Source organism: Chanodichthys erythropterus, chromosome 11, assembly GCF_024489055.1.
Source record: "Chanodichthys erythropterus isolate Z2021 chromosome 11, ASM2448905v1, whole genome shotgun sequence".
Lineage (NCBI taxonomy): Eukaryota > Metazoa > Chordata > Actinopteri > Cypriniformes > Xenocyprididae > Chanodichthys > Chanodichthys erythropterus.
The window spans coordinates 37,499,222-37,512,284 of record NC_090231.1 but is presented as its reverse complement, the minus strand read 5'-3'; positions in this window follow the sequence as shown (position 1 = coordinate 37,512,284).

Genomic DNA, 13,063 nt, shown 5'->3' with positions numbered 1-13,063 from the left:
TACAAAGTCAATGCAAAGACGCGATCAGACGCGATGCCCCGTGTTTGGTGTGTATGCCCCATAATACTAATCGTGTTGATCGTTATAATGGCATACGTTTTCTGTAAAGATACGAATCAAAACAACTCACCTGTTGAGTAAAACACAAGCGAGATCGGCATCTCTTTCTAGGTGAAGTTTGTCACAAAGCTCTCTCCATCTAGAAAATGCAACACCGATATTGATCCTCGCTCTTTCTCTCCTCTTGTCCCAAACTCTTCTTGGGTCGTTTGGTTGGCCCGTACACTTACGTTTACAGAAGCTGTCCTTGTCGACAGAACCAGCGGCAGATGGTAAACAGTAATTATAGTTCCATAAATAAGTAACACAATCCACCATAAAACGTGCAAGAAGTAAATAAGGAACTGCTTGAAGCAAGCTAGTGGTTTGCTGGATGCTAGACACTACTTCCGCATTTGTCCACGGCACTGTTGTCATGTGGTTTCTACGTCAGTAAAGGCGGTAACAAAGGTAACTGACGTCATTGACAGGCGACTGCACTGCCCCGTGTCACCGTTTAAAATGGGAATTTTCTCACGATTTACAAGTAACGTTAGTTGAAAACATTAGAGATATTGTTAGTAATCAGCTGGACAAAATATATAACACTAGCCTAGTGGTTTTTGGATATTTTATTGAGAATATCTTACAAATTGTACCTTTAAAATCGAAAACTTTCAAACTAAAAACTTTCAAAATGAAAACTTTTAAAACTACTTTAAACTTTCTGGACCGGCTTTTTCAAGCCAACTTAAAGTTTGTCTCGATTAACTTTTTTATCTAGTTTATTTTGCTGTCATAAACCATTACGCAAGACTATTAAAGATGTTGTAATCTATATTTTATTCCACACAAACCTACTGAGTCAGTCAGTGTCTGTAAAAACCAAAGCTTAGCATCTGAACGTCATTTTGATCGCTTGAAAATGTCTGAAGGACTACGATGAAAGGGGTGTTGTAGTTCTAAGCCCGACAGAAAATTATAGACTAACCAAGATATGAGTAAATTAAACGCTTTACATATGCACTTGAAAGTTTTTCAGCAATCAAATTGTGCATCCATTATTCTCTGTAGTCATCCGATTTGTGATGTAATTACTCTTGTGTTTAAGAAAGTGGTTAGCAAAATGATCTGAATCAGTTCACTCGCATTGAATCAATTTGTTTCTGAATTAAAGGGATGTTCACTTAAAAATGAAAACTATCATCATTTATTCAACCTTATGTCATTTTCAGACGCATAACTTTCTTCTGTACACACTGAGCTGGGTAGTAACGGATTACATGTAATGTGGATTATGTAATCAGATTCCAAAAATCAAGTACTTGTAATAAGAGTAAACTACTTTTTAAAATACTCGTAATCAGACTACAGTTACTTTATGGATTACGTATTATTTACACAATCGCAGTGAGTTGTTCACAATTCATTGATTCTTATAATTTTTTTATTGTTTTAACGTTTATATTTTTTCATAATAAACTTGCCACTTAAATACGTTCGTGATTCTTTGATTTTATTCCACGATGAGATGAATATGTATGAAATATAGATGAAAGTTCAAGAAAGAAGTTCAAGAGAAGATAATCACAGGACAACCCTCTGCAGAAGAGGATATTCATGTTGAAAAGGATAACAACAAACAACAAAAACAACAACAAATAAGAAGAAAACTTACAAGAAATTAGAGTTTTGAACAGACTGTACTTCATATCTCTCTTAGATTTTTTGCTTAGAAGAACAGCACAAAGAATACAATTTGGACAAAAATGGAACTTTAAAGACTTTTTTTTCCACTTAAAATCAATGAAAGTCATATTTTTCCACTTTTTGGCTTATTTTTTCATTTTTATCTCTTTATATCCTCACTGAGAGAAATTAAACAAAAAATTGGCAGTTAATTGACCCTTCGCCGTAAGTTTGATTGACAAGTGATCTAACCAATCATAATGCCGAATCTGTCATTTGGTCCAACAAAGCAGTCAGGAGTTGGAAGATTAACCTCGGTGGACTTGAACTTGAAAAATGGTGTGTACTGACGTCTTTCCGCGTTTGAAACAACATTCCTTCTCATGTTCATTCATGTTTATTTGATGCTATAAATGAACTAGTAGTAAGAGATGATCGGTTCACGAGCTGCTTGAGCTGAGGCACTACAGAGATCTGTCACGACACATTAAAGAGCCACAAAACGTTTTTTATCGTTCAAATTTCTTTAAAAAAAATACACAATTTGAAAGCTGGGTCTTTGTTTAATATCATAAGTAGTTATCATCAGGGCTCTTCAAATTGGTAAAAATTATTTATTAGGCTTAAATGAAAATATCATCACAAAGAGACTTGGTTCCCACAGGTAAAACCATACATGGCTACTTTATACCACTGTCTTATTATTACATTATTTTACTTATATTATGATATGTTATATAGGTCTATAAATAACACCTAAACACAGGTAAAAACTATACACACCTTCACAAAGAAATTAATTATATATTCTCTTACCCACCTAATAAATATATTGCAATATAAATGGCTATAACATAGTTTAATTATAATATTCCACATTTCCACAAACCATGGTAATTAACTACAGTTCATTCATGGTAAATTGTTGTGTGTTAGCATGGTGATTTGGGGATTTAAAAGTCTTCTATCTTAATTAATGGCACATTTCTCCTGTTTTCCTCATCAGTCTTGTTGGGAATGTTGTTGCCCTGTATGGCTGTATATAAACACTTATGCCTCCCCTGGAAAATCAGTCCAAAAGATGACAATGACTTCAGCAACTGTGATTCCATCTCCAATGTCAAGAATGAAAGACAATTTTTCACTTCTGGAGGTAGAAGTAGTGGAGCTAAAAGAATTGATACTGTCCCACCTGAAAGACAACAACAAAGGGTTAGAATTTAAGACAAGAGGTTGAATATCTGCAGAGAGACAGAGAAGAAATATCAAAAGAACTTCAGCAAACCAAAGAGGAACAGACTGAAGTAAAATCAACTTTAGGAAGACAACTAACAGAAGTTAGAAAAGAAATGCAGGAAGAGCCATGAAGTCAGTACTCCGCACCAAAGATGAACTCATCAACAATCTGAAAGAAGAACTCAATTCTGTTTCATCACCTAAAGAGTCTTCTGCTAAACCCTTGATGTGTTCAGAGATGCTCACAGAAAATCCTCAACCTGAACTGCTTCCAGTGGAGGAAGAGTCTCACTGCTCAACTGATCCAGCATCCCAGATCCATTGCAGAGGACCCTAGAGAAATGCTATGCATTTTTGTAGCTTTTTATTTCTTACAATTTATACATTTGTGAATTTCTGTCATGATGGTTATTTTACATAACACTGAATGTGGTAATAACGAGTTGGTTACTTTAAACTTTGGGGGAAAATCACTCTTATAAAGCAATACCTACATAACAACAACATAATAATGTAATTTGTTGTAATGACTCAAACCCGAAGACTCAAGAGGTGAACTAATCAATTCTCTATCTGGTAGAGACTGCATTAAAGCATATGGGGCTGTCACGGGATGACCGAATGACTTGAACCCGAAGACTTCAGAGGTGAACTAATCAATTCTGTTTTCCGGTACAGACTGCAGCTTCAGTTTAAGGAGACAAGACATGACAAAAGAACGAACAACAAATGTATGGCAAGCCGTTTTGACTTTTATTCATTCTCAGGATATGAACTCTTGATATCAACAATTCAGTTTTCACTAGTTAAAATGCTAATTCTTGATATCAGAAATTACATTTCTACTAGTAACAATGACAATTGTTGATATCAAGAATTAACATTTCCACTAGTAAAAATGTTAATCCTTGATATCAACAATGATGTCATCACTCACAGAAATATGTATTCTTGATATCAACAATTCAGTTTTCACTAGTTAAAATGCTAATTCTTGATATCTGTAATTGTATTTTCACTAGTGAAATGTCACCATAGGCTGCCATTCAAATTCAATTGTTGATATCAAGAATTGATTTCTTACTAGTTGAAATTACAATTTCACATATCAGAAATACAATTCTTACTAGTAAAATTCATAATTTTTGATATCAATAATTTGGTTGTCACTAATTGAAATGTCAGTTCTTGATATCAACCATTGAATTGCTATTAGTAACAATGTTAATTTTTGATATCAATAATTTGATTGTCACTAGTGACAATGTTAGTTTCTGATATCACGAATGTGATTGTTACTAGTAAGAAAGCCATTTTAGATATCTGAAATTATATTGAACTGAACTGACATTTCAACTAGTGACAACTGAATTATTGATATCAAAAATTACGAATCTTACTAGTAAGAATTGTATTTCTCATATGTGAAATTGGAATTTCAACTAGTAAGAAATCAATTATATCAATAGTTGAATTTGAATGGCAGCCTATGGTGACGTTTCACTAGTGAAAATACAAATACAGATGTCAAGAATTAGAAAAATAGTTTTTACTAGTGGAAATTCAAATGTTGATATCAAGAAGCAACATTGTAACTAGTGGAAATGTAATTCCTGATATCAATTGTTGATATCAAGAATTCATATCCTGAGATGTGAATAAAAGTCAAAATGGCTTGCCATACAAATGGGGATGTGAGGTAATCTGACAGACTGCATAGCCTGAAGCAGTAATCGTTTGACCTTGGTTGCTTTAATAGTTTTTTTCTTATTCGAAATATGATCAGTGTCGCACAAGAAGATGTGTTGGGGAATTTGGCTATTAACATGTAACATTTTAATTATATTATGCTGAAATAAATGAAATGACTCAAAAAAAAGATTCATTAATTTTGATAAACAAGATTCAAGGATCTGAGTAATTAAAATGATCCGAACTTCCCATCACTAACTGTTTTCTTCTCATCAGCTCCATCTGTTGCTCTGGCTGAAAGGATAACAGTATACTGTCATAAGACGGGAGAGATTGCTCAAACCTCAGATCGCAATCATCGCATAATTTCAAAGAAAATTAAAGGTGCTCTAAGTGATGTCACACATTTTTAGGCCAAAACATTTTTTGTCACATACAGCAAACATTTCCTCACTATCCGCTAGCTGCCTGTCCCCTGAACACACGGTAGTCGCCACAAGCTCCGAGAACGGCAATAAAAACTACCTGGTGCAGCCTGGACCCCGAAACATAATAAACATGCTCCAGCCAATAACCAACAAGAATGATTTTAAATGCGCGTTCGTGACTGTTTCAGGAAGCACGGAGGGGAGGGGGAAGAGGAGGAGGAGGGAGGGTCTAGCTAGCCTCTGTTTTGTTTGACAACACTCGAACGTCAACAGGAAGTTACTCCGCCCAGGATCGCTTAGAGCACCTTTAATATAAATGCTCAGAAATGTGATGTAGACATGATATTTTATTAATATTTTTTTAAATGAGTAAGCCTTTGGACTTAACAGCCTTAATGTAGTTGTTTTGTGCATTCTTGTGATTGTAAATAAACTGAAGCCTTGATGTGCACTCTTGCTTCAAATTAATACATTTTACTGTAACATTTTTTTATTGTAAAACATTGGTCAGATATTGATGTTGGAATTGTAAGTCTTTAAGTAAAAAACAAAAGGTTCGCTTTGGTCAGGCTCATTTTGTGATCTAGTTTTCAGTCAGCTGGTGAAATGGTAAGGTCATGTGATGTTGTTCTGTGGAGGCGTGTTAAGGGCGGGTTTTAGGGAAGTGTTGCCTGCAGGGCTACTGGCCGACAGAGGAAATGCAACTTGAATTTGGCCTCGGTGCTTGAGGTCAGAGGCTGTTGGCCCCACCTGGATTGGTCTGCGCTTTATCGCTGGTCACTGAACAGAGTATCAGGATCGTGGACAGAATCATGGAGGACACTAGGTTTAGTCTTGCCTATTTATTGGGAAAATCTTATTAAAGCCAAAATGATATTTAGCACCTCATTCATTTAAAGGTGCCCAGGAACATGTTTTCAAAAGATGTAATATAAGTCTAAGGTGTCCCCTGAATGTGTCTTTGAAGTTTCAGCACAAAATACCCCTTTTTTTTATTTTAATTTTTTTTTTATTAATTTTTTTAACTGGCTATTTTGGAGCATCATTATAAACACGCCGATTTATGCAGCGCGGCCCCTTTAAATCTCGTGCTCTCCACCCACGGAGCTTGTGCTTGCCTTAAACAGCAAAAACAAAGTTCACACAGCTAATATAACCCTCAAAATGGATCTTTACAAAGTGTTCGTCATGCAACATGTCTAATCGCGTAAATACAGTGTTTATTTTGATGTTTACATTGATTCTGAATGAGTTTGAGGCTGTGCTCCATGGCTAACGGCTAATTCTACACTGTTGGAGAGATTTATAAAGAATGAAGTTGTGTTTATGAATTATACAGACTGCATGCTTTTAAATAATGGAAATAACGACAGTCTTGTATCTGTGAAAACAGTAATAAACGATGGTAACTTTAACCACATTTAACAGTACATTAGCAACATGCTAACGAAACATTTAGAAAGACAATTTACAAATATCACTAAAAATATCATGTTATCATGAATCATGTCAGTTATTATTGCTCCATCTGCCATTTTTCGCTATTGTCCTTGCTTGCTTACCTAGTCTGATGATTCAGCTGTGCAGATCCAGACGTTAATACTGGCTGCCCTTGTGTAATGCCTTTCATAATGTTGGGAACATGGGCTGGCATATGCAAATATTGGGGGCATACACCCCGACTGTTATGTAAAAGTTGATTTTTATTAAAAAAATGAGATTTATATAAGAAGGAGGAAACAATTGAGTTTGAGACTCACTGTATGTCATTTCCATGTACTGAACTCTTGTTATTTAACTATGCCGAGGTAAATTCAGTTTTTGAATCTAGGGCACCTTTAAACCATATAAACATTCTCTGCACTGTGTAGTTCGTCAGCTTGCTGACATCTCTGGAATTTCAATGAAATACAGACTATTTTTTGCAGTGTACAAAACATACAATATGCTTTAAATGATTATTCATATAATGAATGTTGTGCTACATCGCCTTGTCTTGTATAGAACTAGGTAAATGCTGCACATATTTGTATATAACATAAATGTAAATTGATTTTTCTAATTACATTACAAATGCATGTATTATTCAAAAACACAAGTTTAAATATGTACAATATGTAACTTTGGCCTTCTAGAAAAACAAAAACAAGTGCTTCCCCGGAGGTTCAAGATTTTCGCCCACACCATAAACGCGTCAAAGTAGCTGGAAAAACTTTTCTCTATTTACGGATGATGAAACACGCACAGGCAAGTGACTTATGTACACAATTTCCCATGAAAATCATCCCGACAGGTCTAAAATATAAACATTTATAATAGACTTAGTAAGTATTGGCTCATTATTTAAATGTTATTAATTTTGAACAAAAAAGTTACAGTGTACCTTTAATTAAAACATTTTTTTCATGAATTGAAATAAAGCTGAAAGAAAATGACTCAAACTATAAACTAAATACAATAATAATAAACAAATAAACAAAAACTTAAAGCTATATAAAAATATTTTTTAAGAAAGCACAAAATTATGTAAATTGAAAATAAATATATAATATTATAATAAACAAAGTAAACTTTTTTTTTCAAACCTCAACATGAATATCAATTTTTTATACTGTACATAATATACACTATATTTTCAAAACTTTTGGGACACCTGCCTTTACATGCACATGAACGTTAATGACATACCATTCTTAATCCGTAGGGTTTAATATGAAGTTGGCTCACCCTTTGCAGCTAAAACAACTTCAACTCTTCTGGGAAGGCTTTCCACAAGGTTTAGGAGTGCGTTTATAGGAATTTTTGACCATTCTTCTAGAAGCGCATTTGTGAGGTTAACTCGCTCATCCATGTCTTTATGGACCTTGCTTTGTGCACTGGTGCATACTAGTTATGTTAGAACAGGAAGGGGCCATCCCCAAACTGTTCCCACAAAGTTGGGAGCATGAAATTGTCCAAAATGTCTTGGTATGCAGGTGCATTAAGAGTTCCTTTCACTGGAACAAAGGGTTCAAACCCAACCCCTGAAAAACAACCCCACACCATAATCCCCCCTCCACCAAACTTTACAGGCAAGTACCATTCCCCTGAAAACCACCAAACCCAGCCTCATCCATTGGATTGCCACACAGAGAAGCGTGATTCGTCACTCCAGAGAACACGTCTGCACTGCTCTAGAGTCCAGTGGCGGCGTGCTTTACTCCACTGCATCCGACACTTTGCATTATACTTGGTGATGTAAGGCTTGGATGCAGCTGCTCGGCCACGGAAACCCATTCCATGAAGCTCTCTATGCACTGTTCTTGAGCTAATCTGAAGGCCACACAAAATTTGGACTCTGCAGAAAGTTGTCGACTTCTGTGCACTGTTCACCTGATGCGCTGACCCGGCTCTGTGTTTTTACGTGTTCTACCACTTCATGGCTGAGTTGCTGTTGTTCCCAGTTGCTTCCGCTTTGTTATAATACCACTAACAGTTTACCATGGAATATTTAGTAGTGAGGAAATTTCACGAATGGACTTATTGCACAGATGGCAACCTATCACAGTACCACTCTTGAATTCACTGAGCTCCTGAGAGCGAACCATTCTTTTACAAATGTTTGTAGAAGCAGTCTGCATGCCTAGTGCTTGATTTTATACACCTGTGGTCATGGAAGTGATTGGAACACCTGGATTCAATGATCTGGAGGGGTGTCCCAATACTTGGCAATGCACATTATACTGTAAATATTGTACAAATCTCTACGTTTGCTCATTCGGATGCATTTTACCTGTTTCTGGGGTCAGTCGGAATTTGTTTATGTATTTTCTCTTTCAGTTAGTTTGAAAGTTAAACAATATTTATTTGCATCCTCTGATTTGCATCGCAGGTCGCTTTCAAAGGTCACCACTTTAAAAGTGTCCTTAACCCTTTCATGCATGATTTTATTGCTCTTAGGGCATGAAAAACAAGGTTGGAAATTACTTTTTTTTACACATTTTTTAAAGAGATTTTCAGATGTCCAATTGTCTTTTCTTTTCTTTTCTTTTCTTTTCTTTTCTTTTCTTTTCTTTTCTTTTCTTACTCCACTTGAGTGGACAGTATGCATTTATGGTTTTAACTGAAGATACTGTAACATTTTGAATTTTCTAAAGCTTAACATGGACAAAACTGAGATTATTTTTATTGGAACAATATGCCGACCAGTTTCACCTGTGAGATTGCTGGTTCTCACACCAAATCATCTAGTACTGTTAAAAAAATGTAGTTGTAATCTTCGACTCAACCCTCTCCTTTCAGTTTCATATTAACTCTATCACAAAATCAACATTCTTTCATCTTCGTCATATTGCCCAACTCCATCCCTTCATCAGTATCGGAGATGCTGAGACTGTCATCCATGCATTTGTCTCATAATGCCCTTTTCATTGGTCTACCTGCCAGCTCCATTTCCAGATTACAACATTCAAAACTCTGCTGCTAGAATACTCACCCATACCAAGCGTTCTGCTCATATCACCCCAATTTTGTATGATCCACTGGCTTCCAGTTGCTTACCGTATTAAATTCAAAAGTCTCCTGCTCACTTTTAAATCTTTGCATGGCTTGGCTCCCCCTTATCTTTGTAACATGCTCGTCCCCTACACCCCGACTCGCTCACTACGTTCCTCCGACTCTGGCCTTCTCATTGTCCCTCGGCATTGCCTCTCTTCAATGGGGGGGCAGATCATTCAGTGTTGTTGCTCCAAAACTCAGGAATTCTCTCCCCCGCTCACTCAGTTGTGCTAATAATATTTCTGAATTTAAATCATTACACACTTATTCTCTGAATGTTATGTTTCTGAATTGTTGGATTGATTTATTGATTAACTCTCTGAATGTTATGTTACGTCTCTTAAGTTCTGTTTTGTATTTTGTTGTGCTTGATTCTATTCTTCTGTGTGCTGCCCTGTCCATATAATATTCCTTTACTGTATCTTCTAACTATTGTTTGTCATCATTGTCTATTCTACTTGTATTATCTCTTCCTTGTTAAATGTACATTGTAAAGCATCCTTGAGACCTGGAAAGGCATTATATAACTAAAACTTATTATTATTAAACATAATACAGTCTCCAAGGATAGAAGGAATGGATGGATATTCCAGAGCAACTTGGCATTTCTGACTGGCCACTGGCCATCTTGATTTGGAGGGGAAAAAAATCGACATACAACGGCTTGCCACTAGGTGGCAACAGGATGATGCACTGGGGTCCACTGTAGAGGTTGATGAACTATGCCATCAAAACCCATGCATATGCAAGAAAATGCTTATCACAAGATGGGGACACAGACAAACATGTTTTCTCTGCATTTAAAGGATTAGTTCACCCAAAAATGAAAATTAAAGCTCAAAAGTAAAGCTCAGAAGCTTAATGAAGCAGTGTTTTGAAATTGGCCATCACAAGATATTGTTGAATAAAGTCATTATTTTGCAAACAAAAAGTATTCTCGTCGCCTTATAATATTAAGGTAGAACCACTGAATTCACGTGAACTGTTTCAAATATGTTTTTAGCACCTTTATGGATCTTGAGAGGTTCAGTGGCTTTGCTCTCAATAGAGGCCTCACTGAGCCATTGGATTTCATCAAAAATATCTTAATTTGTGTTCCGAAGATGAACGAAGGTCTTAAGGGTGTACAACGACATGAGGGTGAGTAATAAATGACATTTTCATTTTTGAGTGAACTAACCCTTTAAGCATTTCTTAACCATTTCCTATGTGATGGGGGGGATTGAGGTAAATCATGATGATCTTTAAAAAGATATAAAAAGACACAGCCTGCCTTGATCAAAATTTTAAGCACATTGATTATTATATTGTCAAGATCAGGAACTACAGTGAGCCAGCACAGATAAATAGTTGATCAAAACAGTCTGGGCCGATTAAAAAAAAATCCAACAGATTGAGTAACTATAGACCTGAAATGCTTTGAGATTTTTTTAAGCTTACAAAACATTTCTACATTATTTCAATATGTTACTTTGGAATGATGGAAAGGTCATTTCCACATTTTCCGCACATTTTAAGACATTTTATACTTAATTTTACTCCTAAATTTGTGTTGTGAAGAATGTATTGGGTGTCCAATACAAAGCAACTCAAAGGAATAAGGAGGAGTCTTACAAGTAGAGCTTAGCCTTTGATTGGTTAAGGTTGTCCTTGTCTTACTGGACTATATAAGAAATCTTCATAAATTCAGACCTGCAATCGTCTCTTTGGGCTTTTTTGCTGATAGTAAAACACTGGATATATTGACAATATGGCAATGAAGGCTACACCCTAGTGAAAAAAAAAATAGTATACTTAAGCACAATTTATTTTTATGTACTTAGTATAACTAAATGTATTTGTGTCACGCTATAAATTGGTATACTTAAAGTCTGCTAAATTGGAACAACTAATTTTGTACTAAATGCATTTTAGTTGACCAAAAGCATTGCTGAAGTTCCGCTTAAGTTGCATTAAATATACTTGTTAGTACGGTGGCCGAGAGAGCTCAACGCGCTGCAAATGAAGAAAACACATGCAAATAGAAAAAACACCAGCAAATAAAGAAAACACCTTCATCAGTTTGACAACACATGCGCTGCAAACTCCACAACACTTACAAATAGTGAAACGCGCGGCAAATTCCACAACACTTACAAATAGACACACGCGCTGCAAACTCCACAACACTTACAAATAGACACACGCGCTGCAAACTCCACAACACTTACAAAAAGACAAACGCGCTGCAAACTCCACAACACTTACAAAAAGACAAACGCGCTGCAAACTCCACAACACTTACAAAAAGACAAACGCGCTGCAAACTCCACAACACTTACAAATAGTGAAACGCGCTGCAAACTCCACAACACTTACAAAAAGACAAACGCGCTGCAAACTCCACAACACTTACAAATAGTGAAACGCGCTGCAAACTCCACAACACTTACAAAAAGACAAACGCGCTGCAAACTCCACAACACTTACAAATAGTGAAACGCGCTGCAAACTCCACAACACTTACAAAAAGACAAACGCGCTGCAAACTCCACAACACTTACAAAAAGACAAACGCGCTGCAAACTCCACAACACTTACAAATAGTGAAACGCGCTGCAAACTCCACAACACTTACAAAAAGACAAACGCGCTGCAAACTCCACAACACTTACAAATAGTGAAACGCGCTGCAAACTCCACAACACTTACAAAAAGACAAACGCGCTGCAAATAGCACAGACCACAACGGAAATGTTTCAAGGGGACCCAAATAAGTGACGAACCCTACTGGGACCTGCTTATTGTTTAATTGTGTACTCGCCAGAGGTGTTGTCAATGACCTGAAAGGTGAGTTTTTTTTGTTTATTTAAACATCCTGATCGTATAATTGCCTAGTCGTTTAGACATTATTGGCCTAAATAATCTGACACGGTACACAATGTTGAACGTTATATTGTTGCATATATTAGCTGGCTTAATTAAGCATCTAAATATACCCCCGTTTCACAGGCAAGGCTTAAGTTAGTTCTAGAATAAAATGTAGGTTTGAGCTGTTCTAACTGAAAGCAACATATACTGACATATCTTAAAATGTCACTGCCATTGTTTTGTCTCAATATGCACACCAGTGTTTTTTTTTTTTTTTTTTTTTAAAAGCCACTTAAATGCCCTTATTGAACTTATGTAAGGTTTAATTGGCTAAGCCCTGTCTGTGAAACTGGGCCATAATGTTCAAGGTTCAAAAAAAAGAAAGGTTAAACCAGGTTAAATTAAATTGCAGATTGATGGTATAATTAAAATATTACAATTTATTCAAATCCTTTTAGTAATGAAAGAAAGGTCAATGGAATGCAACGTGCTAATTTCAGTCATATTGTCTTTTTCAGATCAATGTATTGTCCTTTCTGTGGTGTCCAGTGGCCGACTTTGCCCAGGTTTTGCAGTTCATGTGGGCGAGATGT